At 42.2% G+C, this 23418-nt stretch overlaps 1 protein-coding gene across 1 annotated transcript in view; it reads left to right on the forward strand.

The window, feature by feature from the left end:
• Positions 1-13632: 13632 nt before the first annotated feature.
• LOC311102119 (phosphatidylinositol 4,5-bisphosphate 3-kinase catalytic subunit beta isoform-like) overlaps positions 13633-23418 on the forward strand; it is an 82971-nt gene continuing 73185 nt past the window's right edge. Inside the window, exon 1 of the mRNA XM_084143353.1 lies at positions 13633-14054. The gene's annotated coding sequence lies outside the window, so the exon portion shown is untranslated. The remainder of the gene's footprint in view (positions 14055-23418) is intronic.

Consider the following 23418-nt stretch of genomic DNA (forward strand, 5'->3'; position numbering starts at 1 on the left):
TTTAATCCTAGTAAAAATTCCCTGTTTTAGGTCAGTTAGGATCACCACTTTGTTTTAAGAATGTGAAATGTCAGAATAATAGTAGAGAGAATGATTTATTTAAGCTTTTATTTCTTTCATCACATTCCCAGTGGGTCAGAAGTTTACATACACTCAATTAGTATTTGGTAGCATTGCCTTTAAATTGTTTAACTTGGGTCAAACGTTTCGGGTAGCCTTCGACAAGCTTCCCACAATAAATTGGGTGAATTTTGGCCCATTCCTCCTGACAGAGCTGGTGTAACTGAGTCAGGTTTGTAGGCCTCCTTGCTCGCACACACTTTTTCAGTTCTTCCAACACATTTTCTATAGGATTGAGGTCAGTGCTTTGTGCTGGCCACTCCAATACATTGACTTTGTTGTCCTTAAGCCATTTTGCCACAACTTTGGAAGTATGCTTGGGGTCATTGTCCATTTGGAAGACCCATTTGCGACCAAGCTTTAACTTCCTGACTGATGTCTTGAGATGTTGCTTCAATATATCCACATCATTTTCCTTCCTCATGATGCCATCTAATTTTTGAAGTGCACCAGTCCCTCCTGCAGCAAAGTACCCCCACAGCATGATGCTGCCACTCCCGTGCTTCACGGTTGGGATGGTGTTCTTTGGCTTGCAAGCATTCCCCTTTTTCCTCCAAACATAACGATGGTCATTATGGCCAAACAGTTCTATTTTTGTTTAATCAGACCAGAGGAGATTTCTCAAAAAAGTACAATCTTTGTCCCCATATGCAGTTGCAAACCGTAGTCTGGCTTTTTTATGGCGGTTTTGGAGCAGTGGCTTCTTCCTTGCTGAGCGGCCTTTCAGGTTATGTTGATATAGGACTCATTTTACTGTGGATATAGATACTTTTGTACCTGTTTCCTCCAGCATCTTCATAAGGTCCTTTGCTGTTTTTCTAGGATTGTTTTGCACTTTTCGCACCAAAGTACGTTCATCTCTAGGAGACAGAACGCGTCTCCTTCCTGAGCGGTATGACAGCTGCGTGGTCCCATGGTGTTTATACTTGCGTACTATTGTTTGTACAGATGAACGTGGAACCAGACTTGTGGAGGTCTACAATTATTTTTCTGAGGTTTTGGCTGATTTATTTTGATTTTCCCATGATGTCAAGCAAAGAGGCACTGAGTTTGAAGGTAGGCCTTGAAATACATCCACAGGTACACCTCCAATTGATTCAAATGATGTCAATTAGCCTATCAGAAGCTTCTAAAGCCATGACATCATTTTCTGGATTTTTCCAAGCTGTTTAAAGGCACAGTCAACTTAGTGTATGAAAACTTCTGACCCACTGGAATTGTGAAACAGTGAATTATAAGTGAAATAATCTGTCTGTAAACAATTGTTGGAAAAATTACTTGTGTCATGCACAAAGTAGATGTCCTAACCGACTTGCAAAACTATAGTTTGTTAACAAGAAATTTGTGGAGTGGTTGAAAAACGAGTTTTAATGACTCCAACCTAAGTGTATGTAAACTTCCGACTCCAACTGTATATAGTAATTTAATATAGAGTAATTTAATAGGATCTCTATGGTCATTGCCATGACTGGAATATACTGTTGGCTATCTGACTGCACTCCTTGAATGCAATTAGCAGCCCTATTCAATCTGTCTTGGAAGCTCATTGATTTAATAATTTAGTAGAGATATTTAGGCCTACAATATGTCCTGAAAATGTCATACCTGAAACATGGGGTTACGGAATAAGCTAACCTACATTAGGCACCATAGTAGCCTGTCCTTTCAATAACTATTTATAAACATTTGATCCATATTACCAATAAAACATTTGCCAAGTACAAAAACAATTATGGTGGCACGTGTAAAACTATCACAATAATGCTTGCATCACTTCACTTGAGAGGATAGCATTTGAATAGGCCTAACAGAGTCCAAATTATGTCCACATGTCCTACGATACATTTAATTGCAATGCAGTACATATTATTCATGTAAGTTTATCATATACATTAATTCAAAACAGTTGCTTATATCAGTTCACTGTATCTTACCTGGAGGGTCTTTCCCTGCATTATGGAGCGTTGAATCGAATATAATTAGCATACATAAAAAATGTGTAAACCTATTAGGCTACGCATGGTTTACGCACGCTTTTACGCTAATTATGATATGATAATAATAAGAGATGAAAACTATTACATAACAAAAATAAATAACCATATTGGTCCACATGGTAAATTAGCCTAATATTGAACTTTCTGCAAAACAAGGCTATTGAGTGTGCTCTTCTGAGTAGGCCCCCAATGTAGCCTACATTTCAGTATGGAATCTAGTTAAATCACAAGTCTTTATCATGAAGTTAAACTTTATTTTTATTTTTTATGAAGAGCCTCATTCTCAAGCCAGGCACATCCAATCTGCTTTTTACAACCTTAGCTTGAAACAGTGCATTCAAATTTCATAGGGCTTGACTTATCATAAATAGATTGTTTTCTCACCCATCTACACACAATATCCCAAAATGGCAAAGTGAAAACATGTTTTTAGAAACGTTTGCACATTTATTGAAAATGAAATACAGAAATATCTCATTTACATAAGTATTCACACACCTAAGTCAATACTTTGTAGAAGCACCTTTGGCAGTGATTACAGCTGTGAGTCTTTTTGGGTAAGTCTCTAAGAGCTTTGCACACATGGATTGTATAATATTTGCGCATTATTCTTTTAAATATTCTTCAAGCTCTGTCAAGTTGATTGTTGATCATTGCTAGACAAACATTTTCAAGTCTTGCATAGCTTTTCAAGCCGATTTAAGTCAAAACTGTAACTAAGCCACTCAGAAACATTCAATGTCGTCTTGGTAAGCAACTCCAGTGTAGATTTGGCCTTGTGTTTTAGGTTATTGTCCTGCTAAAAGGTGAACTCATCTCCCAGTGTCTGTTGGAGAGCAGACTGAATACGGTTTTTCTCTAGGATTTTGCCTGTGCTTATTGTTTTTGCAGTATTACTTAAGTGCCTTGTTGCAAACAGGATGCATGTTTTAGAATATTTTTATTCTGTAAAGGTTTCCTTCTTTTCACTCTGTCATTTAGTTTAGTATTGTGGAGTAACTACAATGTTGTTGATCCATCCTCAGTTTTCTCATATAACAAACGTAAAAATCTGTAACTGTTTTAAAATCACCATTCGCCTCATTGTGAAATCCCTGAGCAGTTTCCTTCCTCTCCGGCAAATGAGTTAGGAAGGACGCCTGTATCTTTGTAGTGATTGGGTGTATTGATACACCATCCAATGCCAAATTATTAACTTCACCATGCTCAAATGGATATTCAGCGCCTACTTTTTTTTGTATTTTTACAAATCTATCAATCGGTGCCCTACTTTGCTAGGCTTTGGAAAACCTCCCTGGTCTTTGTGATTGAATCTGTGCTTGAAATTCACTACTCGATTGAGGGACCTTACAGATAATTGTATGTGTGGGGTGCAGAGACGTGGCAGTTATTCAAAAATCATGTTAACCACTATTATTGAACAAGGAATGAGTCCATGCAACTTACTGCGCGATTTGTTAAGCACATTTTTACTCCTGAACTTATTTAGGCTTGCCATAACAAAGGGGTTGAATACTTATAAAAACATATTTATTAATCATTGCAATGCATCTCCACTCCTTACAATCCCTCCATAATAGTCAGTCGTGATCAGTCGCTCAATTCCATCCCTTTTTACAAGTTTATAAATGTAACATCTGCATACTGCGTGTTCAGAGTTTGGGTTGTAGTTTGCTAAATCGGAGACTGGTCCCAACAATCTAACTCTGTGAATCATTTCAAGAACAGTAACAGCATTAGATGTTTTTTTTCTTCCTCTTTACAGATTAAATATTTGTATAATATGTGGTGTATAACTGAAGTATAAGCGCATGCAGATAATTTTCTTTTCAAAAAGCACAATATAATAAGCGAGAGTGGGTAAATGGTGTGTGTGTGTGTGTGTCTCTGTGTGTGTGTCTGTGGGTGTGTGTGTGTGTCAGTGGTGGAAAAAGTACTCAATTGGCATACTTGAGTAAAAGTAAAGATACCTTAATAGAAAATGACTCAAGTAAAAGTGAAAGTCACCCAGTAAAATACTACTTGAGTAAAAGTCTAAAAGTATTTGGTTTTAAATATACTTAAGTATCAACATGTAATTGCTCAAATATACTTAAGTGAAAGTAAACATGTAAATCATAAAAGCAAAACATAAGGCATCATTTTCTTGTTTTTATATTATTTACGGATAGCCAGGGCCACACTCCAACACTCAGACATCATTTACAAACAACGCATTTGTGTTTAGTGACTCCACCAGGGATGCTCTTTTCATAGGTGGCGAATTGGACAATTTTCCTGCATGTCCTGCTAAGCATTCAAAATGTAACGAGTACTTTTGGGTGTCAGGGAAAATGTATGGAGTAAAAAGTACATTATTTTCTTTAGGAATGTAGTGAAGTAAAAATTGTCAAAAATATAAATAGTATGGTAAAGTACAGAAATACTTAAGTAGTAGGACACTTTGAAATACTTTACACCACTGGTATGTGTGTCGGGGTGAGAGGAATGGAGGCACACACATGCCTTGCATCCAAAATTCTAGGTGTATGTCAGTGCCGGAGGGGGGGGCCGTCGAAGGGATGTTATTATAATTTTTTTATTATTTCATGATGAGGTGAAAAGGTTTTGCACACTGTGTGGTTTTGTTTTTGTGTGTCTTTCCATTGAGCGCGCAGTGAATAACCGTGATTGTATCCTTTGTTGTGCTCTCAGAGATGACAGATTATAATCAACAAGACGAATGAGGTCAAATCATTCTCACAGAACACATTTGACCCGCAAGTTCCAGGCGTACCTGAACTCGTTTTGGGAACACGTGTGTGCGTGCGTCCATCCGTGGCTCGTAAGGTGACAGGCGAGTGCGGCAGCTGCGCACGCTAGGGCAACCCGGACGCCCGAGTCACACACAGGTTGCCGGTTTCCCAATGCTCTCACACAATTGAATTCATGGCATTCTTAGGAATGTTTGAGATTTAAGCGCAACCGTTTCCATTTGGACGCAGCGCACATCACCCCAAACTCATTGAAAAGGAGAGTGGGGTCATCACTGTTTGGTATACACCAACTCGAAACAGGAAAATATGCAAAGATTTGATTCGCAGAAAATCCGGCAATTGTTAGGATCAGTGAGTTTTTCCCTCCCTTGTACCAGAAATACTAAGTTAATTCGGTCCAAAAGCTTTGTCCTATTTGTATGACATTGCAAACACAGATTTTATTTTTTTCTGAACATCCCTTGGTGGATCTCCAATGTAATCTACTTGTCACACTGATCTACGTGATGTTTTCAGTTACAGTGGATTTTTATCTTAATGAAAACCCAGAGAAACAATAGATTACATGAAATAATTCCCTAATCAACCAAAATAATAATGACGACGTGTTTTGATACACCACGATAGTTTATAAATAGGAAATACACACACGGGTTTGTTGACAGGACCCCCGGCCAAAAGAAGACAGAAGTTCATAAAACGTATATAAATACGTGACTATAAATATGCAGGATGTGTTGTCAGCCACTCAGGGAGAATGGCTGACCGTGTGCCCAGGGTAACATCACGCACCGACCTCTCTCTGCCCCCGCCACAATGGGGCCACCAAAATATCACCTTGCACCACTGCCAAGGGACAGGGGATCGTTTATAGGCTATGGCGTGTCTCCAAATAAGTCTGGCGCTCCAGAAAAGTGGGGTAACACTGTAACGGAATACTTATAGGTGATTAATAGATGTGCATTTCATTAATGTTTCCGATTTGTCATTTACAGAAATAATTGGCCTATGGGTTGAAATTATAGTGCTTCAAATAGTTGCATACAGTGGGGAAAAAAAGTATTTAGTCAGCCACCAATTGTGCAAGTTCTCCCACTTAAAAAGATGAGAGAGGCCTGTAATTTTCATCATAGGTACACGTCAACTATGACAGACAAAATGAGAAAAGAAAATCCAGAAAATCACATTGTAGGATTTTTAATGAATTTATTTGCAAATTATGGTGGAAAATAAGTATTTGGTCAATAACAAAAGTTTCTCAATACTTTGTTATATACCCTTTGTTGGCAATGACACAGGTCAAACGTTTTCTGTAAGTCTTCACAAGGTTTTCACACACTGTTGCTGGTATTTTGGCCCATTCCTCCATGCAGATCTCCTCTAGAGCAGTGATGTTTTGGGGCTGTCGCTGGGCAACACGGACTTTCAACTCCCTCCAAAGATTTTCTATGGGGTTGAGATCTGGAGACTGGCTAGGCCACTCCAGGACCTTGAAATGCTTCTTACGAAGCCACTCCTTCGTTGCCCGGGCGGTGTGTTTGGGATCATTGTCATGCTGAAAGACCCAGCCACGTTTCATCTTCAATGCCCTTGCTGATGGAAGGAGGTTTTCACTCAAAATCTCACGATACATGGCCCCATTCATTCTTTCCTTTACACGGATCAGTCGTCCTGGTCCCTTTGCAGAAAAACAGCCCCAAAGCATGATGTTTCCACCCCCATGTTTCACAGTAGGTATGGTGTTCTTTGGATGCAACTCAGCATTCTTTGTCCTCCAAACACGACGAGTTGAGTTTTTACCAAAAAGTTATATTTTGGTTTCATCTGACCATATGACATTCTCCCAATCCTCTTCTGGATCATCCAAATGCACTCTAGCAAACTTCAGACGGGCCTGGACATGTACTGGCTTAAGCAGGGGAACACGTCTTGCACTGCAGGATTTGAGTCCCTGGCGGCGTAGTGTGTTACTGATGGTAGGCTTTGTTACTTTGGTACCAGCTCTCTGCAGGTCATTCACTAGGTCCCCCCGTGTGGTTCTGGGATTTCTGCTCACCGTTCTTGTGATCATTTTGACCCCACAGGGTGAGATCTTGCGTGGAGCCCCAGATCGAGGGAGATTATCAGTGGTCTTGTATGTCTTCCATTTCCTAATAATTGCTCCCACAGTTGATTTCTTCAAACCAAGCTGCTTACCTATTGCAGATTCAGTCTTCCCAGCCTGGTGCAGGTCTACAATTTTGTTTCTGGTGTCCTTTGACAGCTCTTTGGTCTTGGCCATAGTGGAGTTTGGAGTGTGACTGTTTGAGGTTGTGGACAGGTGTCTTTTATACTGATAACAAGTTCAAACTGGTGCCATTAATACAGGTAACGAGTGGAGGACAGAGGAGCCTCTTAAATAAGAAGTTACAGGTCTGTGAGAGCCAGAAATCTTGCTTGTTTGTAGGTGACCAAATACTTATTTTCCACCATAATTTGCAAATAAATTCATTAAAAATCCTACAATGTGATTTTCAGGATTTCTTTTTCTCAATTTGTCTGTCATAGTTGACGTGTACCTATGATGAAAATTACAGGCCTCTCTCATCTTTTTAAGTGGGAGAACTTGCACAATTGGTGGCTGACTAAATACTTTTTTCCCCCACTGTACCTGGGCCTAGGCTAAATGACCATCTGAAATCCAATGGAATATAGGTTAGTTTAGGGTAAATCAATGTATCATCATGTTCAAACTGCTTGAATTTTACCTTCACACAACCTGCTGAATTACCAGTAGTTTACCTCTAAATGGCGGAACTGGCTGGCCGCTTCTGCAAAGGGAAATGCGATACACTCTACAAAAGCACTTCCCCTTCTCTTGATTATGAGCTCTAAATTGCTTTGTCGGTTTTTAAATGCGAGTCCTTTTCCCATAGTGCCTGTTGATGAAAGCTATTTTTAACCTCTTCCCCTCCTTGTGCTTCGAGAAAACTTCCGGTGAGTTGGCAAGGGTAGGCTAAGCAGCTCTCTGGGGCCATTTCTCATTTTCACATTTCCAATGATTAACCGGGAAACCTGGGACCCTTGGGGCCCATTAAGGCTCAACACCTGCTAAACAGAATTTGAATTACATATTTTTATTGTTTCGTTTCCGGTATTTGTCTATATCCATTTTGATTGGGAAATATGATTGCCTGACGACTCACCCTGAATTGAATTCCGCTGCTCTATCGATCCTAGCCTTCATACTTTACATTCAGCCTGAAACTGCCATTCTAGAAGTTGTTTGTGTGAATTCAAAATGAGGGGTGTTGTACAAAACAAATTAATCAGCGATTAGATAATTTCTAACAAATCTAACCAATCAGAGTATCAAAGTTAATAACGTGATCACAATTTGTAAATCGCTCTGGATAAGAGCGTCTGCTACATGACGAAAATGTAAAATGTAAATGTAAATGTTGGCCAGCTCTGGCCCAACCCATTGGTTTCTGGGACCAATCAGAAAGGACAGAATGTGTATGCATTCTAGAACTGTTGGGGAGACTCATCATTGAGAAGAAAAGTCAGTTGGCCGGGGCAATGTGGATGGGTTGCCCGGCAAATAATAGGCTACATTGGCTCACTTGGGGTTTTGAATAAGGATAAAACGGACTAAAACAAGTATATCCTTAGATGCCCCTTTACCATTACCACAACAATTATAATATCTTGACTTTAAATGATGTTGTCCTAGGGCTGGGGTGCTGGTCAATGTTTCCAATTCACTCCCTCAGTACCCCTGAAAGAGTCTGTTTACACATGCCAGTTTATGTCCACATTCATTCTCTAGGGGCACACCCCTGTAAACCATTACACTTTGCATGGTTCCATTCTGTGTTCATTAAATGCTTCATTAAACCTCACTGATACAGGAATTATTTTGAAAAATAATGTTATTATTATTTCTTTATTATTTCATGATGAGGTGACCAGCATATCCAGGCCAGAGGTATAGGACCAGGATATAGTGACATGGCACTATACAGGTGACTTAATTAGCAGAGTAAAAATACGATGATGGATATTATTGCATGTTGATTACAACATGATTTTCATGTTATAATAAGTTGTTATTAGTTATGTTATTTATTTATGTGCTGTACCCTGAGAAAGGACCAGAATGTCTCTCCAGTGAGTCTCTCTCTCCATTGGCTGTGTATGGGCACAAAACAGGAAGTTTGCCTTGGGCCTGACCCTGGGTCTCCGCCTCTCCAATCAAGCGTAGCCTCGTCATATCCCAGATCACATCACAGTACAATCCAATTTCAGCCCCAGAAACAATGTATTCCTTTCAAGCAATTACATACCTCTTGGTAAGGGCTCACAATTAAACAAATGATTATATTTTGATACCCGTAATTATACGCATTCGCATGAGGTCTCCTTTCAAGTCCAATGTGCTTTTTATTACACGCTTATCTCGTGTTATGAGATTATGCAGCGAGCAGGTTTGGATTGAGTTAGGGTACATTTCATTGAATAAGAGGAGAATAACTCTGTAATAGAAGCATGCTGGAGTCAGCCATACAGCACTCTGGCCATTCCCTTTGAGCCGCCTTATGTTTACCAAATTTAAGACAATGAGAATGTTATGAGGGGGCTAGGAGGGAGTACCCCACACCCCTGCCTATGTAGGCCATATGACACATGACACAGCCTGTCCCTGGCTCTGGCCTGCTTCACGGAGCAGAGGGTTTCCTTTGAAAGATTATCTATTTCATTAGCAGTGGTGTAAAGTACTTAAGTAAAAATAATTTAAAGTACTACTTAAGTAGTTTTTCAGGTTCTGTACTTTACTTTACTATTTATATTTTTGACTACTTTTACTTTTACTTCACTACATTCCTAAAGAAAATATTGTACTTTTTACTCCATACATTTTCCCTGACAACCCAAAGTACTCGTTACATTTTGAATGGTTAGCAGGACAGGAAAATGGTCCAATTCATATACTTATCAAGAGAACATCCCAGGTCATCCCTACTGCCTCTGATCTGGCGGACTCACTAAATACAAATGTATCTTTTGTAAATAATGTCTGATTGTTGGAGTGTGCCCCTGGCTATCCGTACATTTTAAAAACAAGAAAAGGTTGCCGTCTGGTTTGCATAATATAAGGAATTTGAAATGATTTTTACTTTCACTTTTACTTTTGATACTTAAGTATATATTAAACCAAATACTTTTAGACTTTTACTCAAGTAGTATTTTACTGGGGGTCTTTCACTTTTACTTGAGTAACTTTCTATTAAGGTATCTATACTTTTACTCAAGTATGACAATTGGGAACTTTTTCCACCACTGTTCATTAGTCATATTCCCAGCTTGGCTCAGAGGCTGGGCATGGTTTGGAAATCCTTGTGAGGTTTGTTTGTATATATCCACCACTTAATCAACCAACAGGTGTTCAATTGGGGTATTGTATTAAGTGGGTCTGTCCTCAGATTGGTTGCCTTTTTATTATAGTGTTTTACAGGCATGTGTTACATTCCTACTGTAGGCTCCTGTCTCCCATGCTGAAGTGATGGAACCAAAGTCTCCAAGTGACTTCATAATACTTGTTTTATTCATGCATGTATACATATTTATATTATTAGGCTTACTCTTTTACAATAATGAGGGGTAGGGGTAAATTCCATTTAGGTCTCAGACAATGAGCGAAGCTTACATCCTGGCTGTGAACCTGGCCCTAAAACATATCTGGAGGTCTTTGGGATAAAGGTTGATGCACATGCTAGGCTGCTATGTACCGCCCTCTTGTGGAATTAAATATGATATTGCACCTAAAAATGAGAGCGCTTCTTCAAGTTCAGTGATGTGTGTGTGTGTGAGAGAGAGAGAGAGAGAGAGAGAGAGAGAGAGAGAGAGAGAGAGAGAGAGAGAGAGAGAGAGAGAGAGAGAGAGAGAGAGAGAGAGAGAGAGGAGAGAGAGAGAGAGAGAGAGAGAGAGAGAGAGAGAGAGAGAGAGAGAGAGAGAGAGAGAGAGAGAGAGAGAGAGAGAGAGAGAGAGAGAGAGAGAGAGAGAGAGAGAGAGAGAGAGAGAGAGAGAGAGAGAGAGAGAGAGAGAGAGAGAGAGAGAGAGAGAGAGAGAGGGAGAGAGACAAGGCAAGAAGGGCCTTCTATGCCATCAAAAGGAACATAAAATTCGACATACCAATTAGGATCTGGCTAAAAATACTTGAATCAGTTATAGAACCCATTGCCCTTTATGGTTGTGTGGTCTGGGGTCCGCTCCCAAACCAAGAATTAACAAAATGGGACAAACACCAAATTGACACTCTGCATGCAGAATTCTGCAAAAATATCCTGTGTACAAAAAATAAAAATAAAAATACATGCAGAGCAGAATTAGGCAGATACCTGTTAATTATCAAAATCCAGAAAAGAGCTGTTAAATTCTATAACCACTTAAAAGGAAGCGATTCCCAAACCTTCCATAACAAAGCCATCACCTACAGAGAGATGAACTTGGAGAAGAGTCCCCTAAGTAAGATGCCTGGGGCTCTGTTCACAAACACAAAACTGACCCCACAGAGCCCCAGGACAGCAACACAATTAGACCCAACCAAATCATGAGAAAACAAAAAGAGAATTACTTGACACATTGGAAAGAATTAACAAAAAAACAGAGCAAACTAGAATGCTATTTGGCCGTAAACAGAGAGTACACAGTGGCAGAATACCTGACCACTGTGACTGACACAAACTTAAGGAAAGCTTTGACTATGTACAGACTCAGTGAGCATAGCCTTGCTATTGAGAAAGGCCGCCGTAGGCAGACCTGGCTCTCAAGAGAAGACAGGCTGTGCACACTGCCCACAAAATGAGGTGGAAACTGAGCTGCACTTCCTAACCTCCTGACAAATGTATGCCCATATTAGAGACACATATTTCCCTCAGATTACACAGATCCATAAAGAATTCGAAAACAAACCCAATTTTGATAAACTCCCTTATCTGCTGGGTGAAATACCACAGTATGCCATCACAGCAGCAAGATGTGTGACCTGTTGCCACAAGAAAAGGGCAACCAGTGAAGAACAAACATCATTGTAAATACAACCCATATTTATGTTTATTTATTTTCCCATTTGTCATTTAACTATTTGCACATTGTTACAACACTGTATATATACATAATATGACATTTGAAATGTATTTATTATTTTGGAACTTCTGAGTGTAATGTTTACTGTACATTTTTATTGTTTATTTCACTTTTGCTTACTATCTACTTCACTTGCTTTGGCAATGTTAACATACGTTTCCATGCCAATAAAGCCCTTAAATTGAATTGAATTGAAATTGAGAGAGAATGATAGAGAGGGATAGAGAGTGGAGTGGCATTGGAATTGGTAAACCACAAGAAGTTGGTGGCACCTTAATTGGGGAGGATGGGCTTGTGGTAATGGCTGGAGCGGAATTGGTGGAATGGTATCAAATATATCAAACATGGTTTCCATGTAAACATTTCCATCCATCAGATAAAAGCTCTAGTAGAAATGTCTCACATATTCCACATATTTATCAAATCTGGGGTCAGATGAGTTTAGTAATGTTATTTCACAATCAGTGTTATAGTCACCCATACATTACATCCTATCCCCCATACAGTGCACTGTTTTGGTCATCTCTGGTACACTATTGGTCAGTTCTGAGACAGCCAGTACATCATCTCCTCCCTGGTTAACTAGAAGTTTCCTAAACTCACTCATGGTGTGTGTTCAGTATGACGGTGTGCAACGTTGAAATAAACGGAAAGGGTACTGAATGACCAGTTGAAAAGTGTTGTGATTATGGTGGCACAGAGGGTGAATACTGTATGGTGTGCTGCATGAGTTTTGCTATTTCAAATGGTCACACCCATATTAAATCAGGCCACACCTCGAAGCAAACGTACCAAACGGGAGCAAACGTACCTCAAAGGCTGTTGAAGAACGGTGCGCACCGTTTTGGGGAAACGTGTCGTTTAGTACAAACTGTCACGCAACGTAGCAAATCTTCAATCGAACCGAACGCCCCCCTGTTCTCAGTCAAGAATGACGTAAGAACATGTCCTCACATATATAAACAGGTCACCAGGGGGCGACACAGCTCTTTCATTAATCGGTTACATTTCTCTCTGCCGCAACAGTGGACTGCTGTATCTGACCAAATACATATTTATTTCTGCGTTTTATCACTGTGCTTGACAAAATATGATGGATCAGAGAACATACGACCAACTTGCCAAAGGGTCAACGTGGTTAACTTGCTGCCCTTTCAATTGATGATGAGGCAACTGACTTGTGTTGCAAGGTGCAGGCATTATTATAACATTATTAATACCTCATCAATACCTATGGCTTATCATTACTTTCTATGATACGGTTTAGGTCAAAACCATGATGAATCATGTAGCCTCATTTGATGTGAACCATTAGCCTAGGAGGCTACATGTGGTTATGCATTCACAATAGGCTAACCTATAGATGGAATGCACTGCCTTTACTGTTATTAACATACAAAATATGGCATAGTGTACCTATTTGTTTTTAACACAGCATCACAACCAGGCAGGCACTGGCAGGCAGAGAAAACCCTGTATAATGACTGCCTCAAGTCAACACGCGACCCCCTCACCAAAAGAATGCACCGGGGATAATCGACGCCCCTTCCGCAACGTAGGAATGTTTCAACTGGCAAATTCCACTCGCGTTTCTTTTCTTTCATCTCAATTAGTTGGAGAGGTTTCAGAAATTTGTGTTTCCGGGTGAAATCTCGGGGCCGAAGTTTCATGCCGGGGCTATGCAGATAGGGGAAGCAAAGCCGGCTGAGGCTGAGTACTAGGCGACTGCAAGAACAGTGTAGGCTACGCAGGGAGCGGGAGAGAGGGAACCCGAGGGATAGAAGAAGAAAAAAACGAACAGCACACGAGCTGTGCGTGGTTCACCTTCTGAAAAACAGGAAGCCAACGCTGATCAGCCCACCTGGCGGCATTGTCCTGCGTGGAGAAGACAGCGGGATCTCACGGCTCTCCTTGCCACGCATAGGCATACTCTTATTTTAAAGCCGAAATATCGTTATTGTGGATTCAATCGAGAGAAAAACAACTTAACTAGGCCTATTTCCTCTTTCGTACGGTCGATATTATCCTATTCCCAACAGGAGTGTAACTCAAGGTAAGTCCCTGGCACAATTCCGTCGCTATCTCGAATTAGTAGGCTAACCTACGTGGAGTCAGTGAGCACCTCGACCGAGGTGGACTTGAAGTGCTACCTTGTATCTACACCTCACCCAGGTGGTTGTTTGAAGATATCGGCTACGTTTCCACTTTTGTCGTGTTTGAAAATATTAGTTTCCTAATTTTGTCAAACAATAGGCAACGTTTCAAAACGACTTTCATGATCCAAGGTTACATTCTGTCTCATCTCTAAGTATCGTCCACACCTGTGACCATGTGAACTACAAACCCTCCGAGTTATGTGGGCTATGCCAAAGATCCTCGGATTGTAGTGGTTTTTAAATATAGGCCTTTGAAAGCAGCGACATGTTTTGGTCTCACAATTATTAGGCAATTTATTTACGATGCAGCTATGTTGGGTGTCGTTTTATAATTTTGTTTGGTGACTTGCCATTAATTAAAACTCGGGCTTGACGCACTCGCTCACCCCTCTGCACCCGGTGTAGCCTACTGCTGGTGTATTCCGCTGCTGCTGCTCCCCTCTTTATCTCAGCCTATAAAAAAACCACGGGTTGACTCTAGGCTACGGATGACACGGTGGGGACATGTTTAGGCTACACTTGGTACCATTGCTATTCTCTGCGGTTGGTTATGTCAGCACTTATTTTGTATGTCATCGATGCCTCCATGTTCTCAAACTGAAGGGGATGTGGTCGATGCCAACATTGACATTGACAGTGGTAAAATAAGGCACGTCAGTCACATCGACGTTTGCCTCGCGGTAGTTTATATTTAAACTCAGACGTGACGTTTGATGGGTAGAACCGGGAAGTTTTTGGAGAGGACGGGTAGAAATGAGCGGTTAACCGGCATTTCGGGAGTTGAGTCGTGACTGCCTGCCTGCCAGTGCCGTTGTAGATGACTGTCCGCCATGTCCCCAAGAATTAATGAATAGTTTATTTGCTTTTTGCCCCACTTTGTCAGCTAGTAGGCCTGCTTACACTTGGATAGGCTACCATCCACTTGGTGACAAACAACATATAATAATAATAATAATATGCCATTTAGCAGACGCTTTTATCCAAAGCGACTTACAGTCATGCGTGCATACATTTTTGTGTATGGGTGGTCCCGGGGATCGAACCCACTACCCTGGCGTTACAAGCGCCGTGCTCTACCAATTGAGCTACAGAGGACCACATATGCATTGATTCCAAGGGGGCTATGTCTTTGAGACTTTGATATAGTTATTGCCTAGCCAATGTGATAACTCACCTTACCTGTCCTTAGATATATTAGTGAAATAAAAGTGACACAATTTTAGATGCAGTTTCACTTATATTTCATAAATTCTAATGTTCATGCAAGTTTGAGCATCTCTCTCTTGCAGATTCTCTCTTTTAAAGCTGCAATATGTTACTTTTTGGGTGACCTGACCAAATTCACATAGAAATGTAAGTTATAGATCTGTAATTCTCATTGAAAGCAATTCTAAGAAGCGGTACATCTGTTCTATGTGCACTATTTCTATGCTTCCCGGTCTTAACTTTCATTTCTGCATCTTTTACTTTCTTTCGGTTTTGTAAACCAGCTGAAAATACAATAGTTTTGGAAAATATATTTCAGAGGTTTAGATGGTACAAAGACTCTCTACACTATACTTGCTTGTTTTGTCACAAAAACTGAAATTAGGAGAACTATTAGAATTGCAGCTTTAAGTAAACAAGAAATTGCGGACGATTTCTGCGTAGTACATCTTTAAGCAAGTCGGATCTAATTATTTGGCAGCATATTCTATAGTGGTTAAAGTGGATGCAAACAGTGTGTGACTTACACTACGTGACCAAGAGTATGTGGACACCTGCTTGTCGAACATCTCATTCCAAAATCATGGGCATTAACATGGGTTTGGTCCCCCCCTTTGCTACTATAACAACCTCCACTCTTCTGGGAAGGCTTTCCACTAGATGTTGGAACATTGCTGCAGGGACTTGCTTCCACTCAGCCACAAGAGCATTAGTGAGGTCGGCCACTGATGTTGGGTGATTAGGTCTGGCTCGCAGTCGGCGTTCCAATTCATCCCAAAGGTATTCGATGAGGTTGAGGCCAGAGCTCTGTGCAGGCCAGTCAAGTTCTTCCACTCCGATCTCGACAAACCATTTTTGTATGGACTTCGCTTTGTGGATGGGGGCATTGTCATGCTGAAACAGGAAAGGGCCTTCCCCAAACTGTGCCACAAACTTGGAAGAACAGAATCGCTAAAATGTCATTGTATTCTGTAGCGTTAAGATTTCCCTTCACTGGAACTAAGGGGCCAAGCCCAAACCATGAAAAACAACCCCAGACCATTATTCCTCCTCCATCAACTTTACAGTTGGCACTATGCATTGGGGCAGGTAGTGTTCTCCTGGCATCCACCAAACCTAGATTTGTCCGTCAGACTGCCAGATGGTGAAGCATGCTTCATCACGCCAGAGAACGCGTTTCAACTGCTCCAGAGTCCGATAGCGGTGAGCTTTACACCACTCCAGCCGACGCTTGGAATTGCGCATGGTGATCTTAGGCTTGGCCATGGAAACCCATTTCATGTAGCTCCCGACGAACAGTTCTTGTGCTGACTTTGCTTCCAGAGGCAGTTTGGAACTTGGTAGTGAGTGTTGCAACCGAGGACAGTCGATTTTTACTCGCTACGCGCTTAAGCACTCGCCAGTCCCGTTCCGTGAGCGTATGTGGCCTACCACTTCGCGGTCTAGACGTTTCCGCTTCACAATATCCTATCCTATGACGGTGCCACGTTGAAAGTCACTGAGCTCTTCAGTAAGGCCATTCTACTGCCAATGTTTGTCTATGGAGATTGCATGGCTGTGTACTCGATTTTATACACCTGTCAGCAACAGGTGTGGCTGAAATAGCCGAATCCTCTAGTTTGAAGAGGTGTCTATCTATCTATATATATATATATATATCTTCACTGTATGACTGAGATGTGTACATTTGTGGTCCACACACCCTTCTGGGGATTCACTCTTTCCTCTCCTTTCAACATAAGACTATGGAAATTACACTTCTTACAACTCAGACATGTCTCTGTTTCTTTCTTTTTACCATTTCCATTTTAGTCATTTAGCAGACGCTCTTATCCAGAGCCACTTACAGTTAGTGAGTGCATACATTTTCATACTGGCCCCCCGTGGGAATCGAACCCACAACCCTGGCGTTGCAAGCGCCATGCTCTACCTACTGAGCTACACGGGGCTACCATCTCACTCCAACACACACAATCCCCATTCCTCTATTATTGTCTAAATAATAATTGGATTCAGACGTGTGTGCGCAGCGGTGGTGGTTTTGTGAATCAGTGCCTGGCTGAGACCCAAGCGCCATGTGACAGTAAATCAGTAAGCTTCCCAGCGGGGCGAGACGAGGGAGTCATGATGTCACAGGTCAGGGGACCGTCAGGGACGCAAACAGGATTGTGTGTGTGTCTACTACAGTGTATCTGTGGCTATGAGAGCCAGTTACAACACACACACACACACACAGCCCCCCAGAGCACTAACACACGGGTTCTGGGGGAGAGGTGGTGGTGACTGGAGCCATGAATGGAGCAATTCTCTCCGTCATGTGAGAGAGAACTCTGTGCTTCCGGGGGGACAATTTGTTTGCATAAACACTTAATTCACACATTTGACTTATTTACAGATACATTACACAAGCACACACACACACACACACACACACACTCACCGACCTCAGAAACCCACTTCCACCACATTAATTCGTACATGGCAATCATGCATGGTTATCTATGGCCCTCTCACACAGACATACAGTTATGATCTAGTAGCCATGCTGCATACACACACTATATTAAGAGTGCGCCAAGATGGTGGCCATGATTGCAGAACTAATTATTGTTCAGAGCATTAATGTACTTGGAAAGAAAGGTCAGAACTGAATTGTCTGTCTGACTGATGGCAGTAGACTATTTTAAGTGTGTGTTTTTGTGTGCAGCCTCATGATTGCACTGTATTCAATAGTGCAGAAAGCGACGATTATTAGCGAATGCGTCATGATTTAAGTTGACATTTGGATCACTGATTGTACACAGATGATTATAAGTATTTGCCATTTACTGTAGCTTCTCATTGAAATAAATGTCTACTAATCAAATTAATTTCTATTTAGTTCTCTCTTGAAGGATAATGTTATTTTGAGTTGGTGTGTTAGCCCTGTGGGAAACTGAGATATTTTTAATCAGGCAGCGGGCCAGGTTGCCCCGTGTTGGGCGGGGCTGTTCTCAAGCCCCCTCTGAGGTAGTGGGGGGGGGGGGACGGACACTGATAACGCTGCTGACGTCAGTCTCCAGTCAACTTAACAATTCAGCCCTTTAGACAACCTGCTATTTACTCCAAAACCAGGCCTCTCCTAAGAAGCTAAATGACGGAGTAAATGTTATTAAAGTATCTGCGTCCCATGAAAACATTGTTGTAAAATGACCTGGTCTCTTGGTGAAAAGTGATAGCTAAAAGGACTGGTTCCTACACCTTTAAATTAGCCAGTCATACTGGGTGTCTCTCTCTCATCTGGACCCCATCCTCCAATCCAGCTGGGTTGTGATTGACATCCCCTCCATCTCAATGACACCTGCTGTCTGCTGGTGTGCTGCTATCTCCCCCTCTCTTCCTCCTCCCCTCTTCTTTCTCTTTCCTTCTCTCTATTCATTCAAATACATATACTGTACTGAAACACTCTCTTCAGGGACATACTCCCCACCTGCCTGTTTATACAATATAGTTGAGGTCATGTGTGTTTCTACAGTAGTCAGTGTTCTTGTTGAATGAATGAGACACCTGCATCTTCTAATACTGCTGCCACCCACCCACCATCCTCCTCAACTGTCCTCTCGCTCCCTAACTGGTTCTCTGACAGACACGTGCAAACACACACTTCCTGCTGTCACAGTCAAATGTAATCACCCCTCAGCCGTTGATGGCTTGTGTAACATCCTCTCTGAAATCTGAAGGGAAGCCAGGAGTGTGTAGGAGCAGCTGTGCTCCTGTGTGTTTAGGGGTGGGGGGGTTGTCATGCCCCATCGAACAGTCGCATCCCCTGAGCCAATTACCTTCTGTGGCTTAATATGCACAAAGCACTAGCATGCCCTCAGATGAGGTCACATACATACAGAGATATACAGTAGGTAGATTTACAGTAGGTAGATTTCACATAATAATGAGCATATACAGGACATGCAGACATATAGGAAGTGTGACATGTCCAGTGACTGAACCAGAGAGAACAGCAGCCTCATGGAATTCTCCACTTTCTTGCTTCACAAGCCAAGACCTGCAAAGGAATTCAGAGAGGGGAGACGGAGAGAGGAGGAGCGATGAACACAGGGAGAAAGAAAGGAAAGGGACAGTATACAGGGCAGAATAAAGGAGGATAGAAGGGGAGGTATTGAAACGAAAAGAAAGGAAGATCATTATACAGTGTTAGTTTGTGTTATACTAACAGGGGTTGAGAGGTCAATGGAAGGAAAGAAAGACAAAGTAGATGCATAGAAAGAGAATATCTAGTTTTGAATTGAGGTTTGCTTGGTATAGAATGAGGGTTGGATTGAGGTAGGCTTGGTATAGAATGAGGGTTGGATTGAGGTTTGCTTGGTGTAGAATGAGGGTTGGATTGAGGTAGGCTTGGTATAGAATGAGGGTTGGATTGAGGTTTGCTTGGTGTAGAATGAGGGTTGGATTGAGGTAGGCTTGGTATAGAATGAGGGTTTGCTTGATATAGAGAAAGAGAGGTGAGGCAAGTAGCGGTAGAAAAGAAGGGTTTGATAGAGAAAGAAGAGAGGAGGGGTAGACTTTTCCTGGCTACCCAAACTCCTTGTTCCGGCCAAACACTACGACGCCCACGGACGTTAGTTTCTTCTCCGCAATGAGTTTGGATCTAAGTAGATCCCTGACGATTTCTAGAACGCAAACACATTCTAACCATTCTGATTGGTCCCAGAAACCGATGGGTTGGGCCAGAGCTAGAACACCCGTGGGTAAAGCGACGTTTAGAAAATGTGTTGTTGGCTTTGATACTCTGATTGGTTAGAGATGATCCAATCGCTGATGACTTTGTTTTGTACAACACCCTTCATTTTGACGTCACCACAAGCGACTTCAACGATGGCAGTCTGACTGAAGTATGTAGCGAACATAGCGCAGAGAAAGAATTCAGTTTGAGTCGTCAGGCCAGGGTAGACTGAGGTAGAGAAAGAATTCAGTTTGAGTCGTCAGGCCAGGGTAGACTGAGGTAGAGAAAGAATTCAGTTTGAGTCGTCAGGCCAGGGTAGACTGAGGTAGAGAAAGAATTCAGTTTGAGTCGTCAGGCCAGGGTAGACTGAGGTAGAGAAAGAATTCAGTTTGAGTCGTCAGGCCAGGGTAGACTGAGGTAGAGAAAGAATTCAGTTTGAGTCGTCAGGCCAGGGTAGACTGAGGTAGAGAAAGAATTCAGTTTGAGTCGTCAGGCCAGGGTAGACTGAGGTAGAGAAAGAGGGATGTGTTGTGGTCCTAACCTGGAGGTTTAGACTCTTCTCTCTGTAACTTGAGGGAGGGACTCTGCCCTCCTCACCATGGCAACACTACCTTAATAAGGCTGGACACTGCTACAGTTCCGCACACAACACACAGATGCTGTTCTACATAGGTATGTGCTGTACTTTTAGTGAACCTTACAAAACATACTGTCATATGTGACCCAAATACGTGCAGTGAAATGTGTTGTTTTACAGGGTCAGCTGTAGTAGTATAGCGACCCTGGAGCAAATTAGGGTTAAGTACCTTGCTCAAGGGCACATATACAGATTTTTCAGCTTGGGTATTCGAACCAGCGACCTTTCGGTTAATGGCCCAACGCTCTAACCGCTAGGCTACCTGCCGCCTACCTACTGGTGTCCATGCAGTAGCGTTAAATACAGTGTATGCCATACTATATGCATGTATGTGTACATACCTACGTAGCATTATGCTGTGCCGTCAAGTAGTGTCTTACCTACTTACCTCCATGCAGTGGTTTGTGTACATGCAATCACACAGGTTAACCTATATACAGTCAGGGACACATTCAATTGATGACAGTGGAATGTTTTCATGAAAACCACATGGATCTCAACATTATATTAAGTAAGGTGAAGAAACCCCATGACCTTCTCTCCCCTGTCCTGCTGTGAGATAGTCAGACCCCCAGTTACATTAGACGGACCCTCTGGTCAGTCTGGGCTGGTTCTCTCTCGCTGCGTTTCCTCTCCCTCCTCTGCCTGTTGTTTATCACCTGACCTGCTCTTAGCCAAATACTGTACTTCACTCCTATAGGTTAGGTTGTTTGTGTGACACCTACACAAAAACGTGCAGGTGTGGATTCTAAGGTAAACTTCCAGTATATTGTGGGAGTATTTGTGCGCCAGGTGAGCAGACATCATGGAAATGTTCTGTTACTGTTTGTCTGCTACTCCTCCATCTCACCCTCTGTGTGTGTCTGGGGAACCATGCCCTAGGCTGGGGCAGGCCTTTGTTCAGTCAGGCAGGCAGTAGGTAGCTGATTTACAGCATCCAGGGGAACTATGACAACTATATCCCCCTCACACACACACAGCCCCCTCCCATCTGGGGGCAGTCTTACAATGGGCCCTAAAATTAGACCGAAGAATGGAGAAAGGTCACAGGCTGTCTCACACACTCCATGGGATACACACACACACACACACTGACACTCCTCTCACACAACATCATCGTCACAGTTCTCTTAGATAATTAAAGTGTATGGACTTTAAGTGGGTGATTGTGTACTGTGTGTTATTCTGAGTAGAACTGTAATAAATGTGTGTCTGGGTTCATAAGTGTGCTAGTGTGGCTGTGTATTGTGTTGGTGATGGACAGACAGAGGTCTTTTGTTTACTTCCAGGCTGTGATGACGCAGGATCCTCTGTAATGACCCCTTGAGGACCTGTGTGTGTTTTGTTGCAATCCTTTGTGGCTGGGTTCTTGATCACTTGATCACTGAGATCAGTGTGTGTTTAGGACTAAAGGAGCCTCTGAGTTTGTTGCTGAGAGGATGTGAAGAGTACAACTACTGAGAGGATGTGAAGAGTACAACTACTGAGAGGATGTGAAGAGTACAACTACTAGGGCCAGTTTCCCAGACCCAGATGAAGCCTAGTCCTGGTCTAAAAGCATCCTCAATGGGGAGACTGTTATAGGTGAAGCATTTTTAAATACGTCAAACACATGGTATCCAGGTGTTTGATGCCATTCCATTTGCTCCGTTCTGGACATTTATTATGAGCCGTTCTCCCCTCAGCAGCCTCCTGTGATGTAAGAAGACAATTCTACTGTGTCGAGATGGGGACACTGCACCTCAGGGGGTGCCATTTTGGAATGGAATGGTAGGAATAGGAAGCCCACCCCCCTCCTTTGGTGGAAGGGGGGGGTATAGTTATATAAGGGTGGGGGGTAGCAGGACATAGGGAAGAGGTGGGATCAGTGAGGGGCACTAGCAGGGAGTTTTATGGATAAGGGGGCTAATTTAGGTGGGGGGGATGGAGAGAGGGAAACAGAGTTGGGTGGTGTTGGTGTGATACACCCCTCAGAATCTATATTCCTTGCATACCTCAGAGAGGGGATGGGTGGAGGAGAGGAAGTGTGTGTGGAATGGGAAAGGGAGAAAGGGTCTGTGCCTGAGCCAGGCAGCCAGTGTGGTGTTGGTACAGTGATAAGGGTGGAACGGTTTGGGAGTTCTGTAAAGGTGGCAGATTGGGTTGTGGTGTGGGATGGGGTTGTGGTGTGTGTCCCTGGCTGTTGGGTCTGAAGATCAAGTCAGTTGAGAGCGATAAGTGTCTGTCTTTGCATGTCATGTAGACCGTGTTCTCTAGACAAGGTGAAGGGGTCTGTTACGTACAGTGCCTATAGAAAGTCTACACCCCCTTGAACTTTTTTTTCACATTTTGCTGCATTAAAATTCCATCTAAAAAGGGATTCAATTAGGTTTTCTTCCTACAGATCTACACAACCTACTCCACATTTTCGAAGAGAAAAAGTTAGAAAATTGTCCTAATTAAGAAAATTGGATAAAAATTGGATAAAGGCGTCCGCGTGCTTCCCAGCCGAAACAGTTCGGAACAGTTTGTGCATATATTATGACTTTTTGTTCGTTTTGGACTTCGGCAAGGGTTTTTTCAGCCGGTGACGTTCCACTGAGATGGATCTCTCTAAGTCTCATCTCTAGTAGAGGGGTGTGCTGTTTCAGACAGGGATGGATCAATAACTGTGTCCCTGCCATAAGACTGCTAAATACACTGAACAAAAATATAAACGCAA

Source organism: Coregonus lavaretus (assembly GCF_964263955.1).
Source record: "Coregonus lavaretus genome assembly, chromosome: 26".
Lineage (NCBI taxonomy): Eukaryota > Metazoa > Chordata > Actinopteri > Salmoniformes > Salmonidae > Coregonus > Coregonus lavaretus.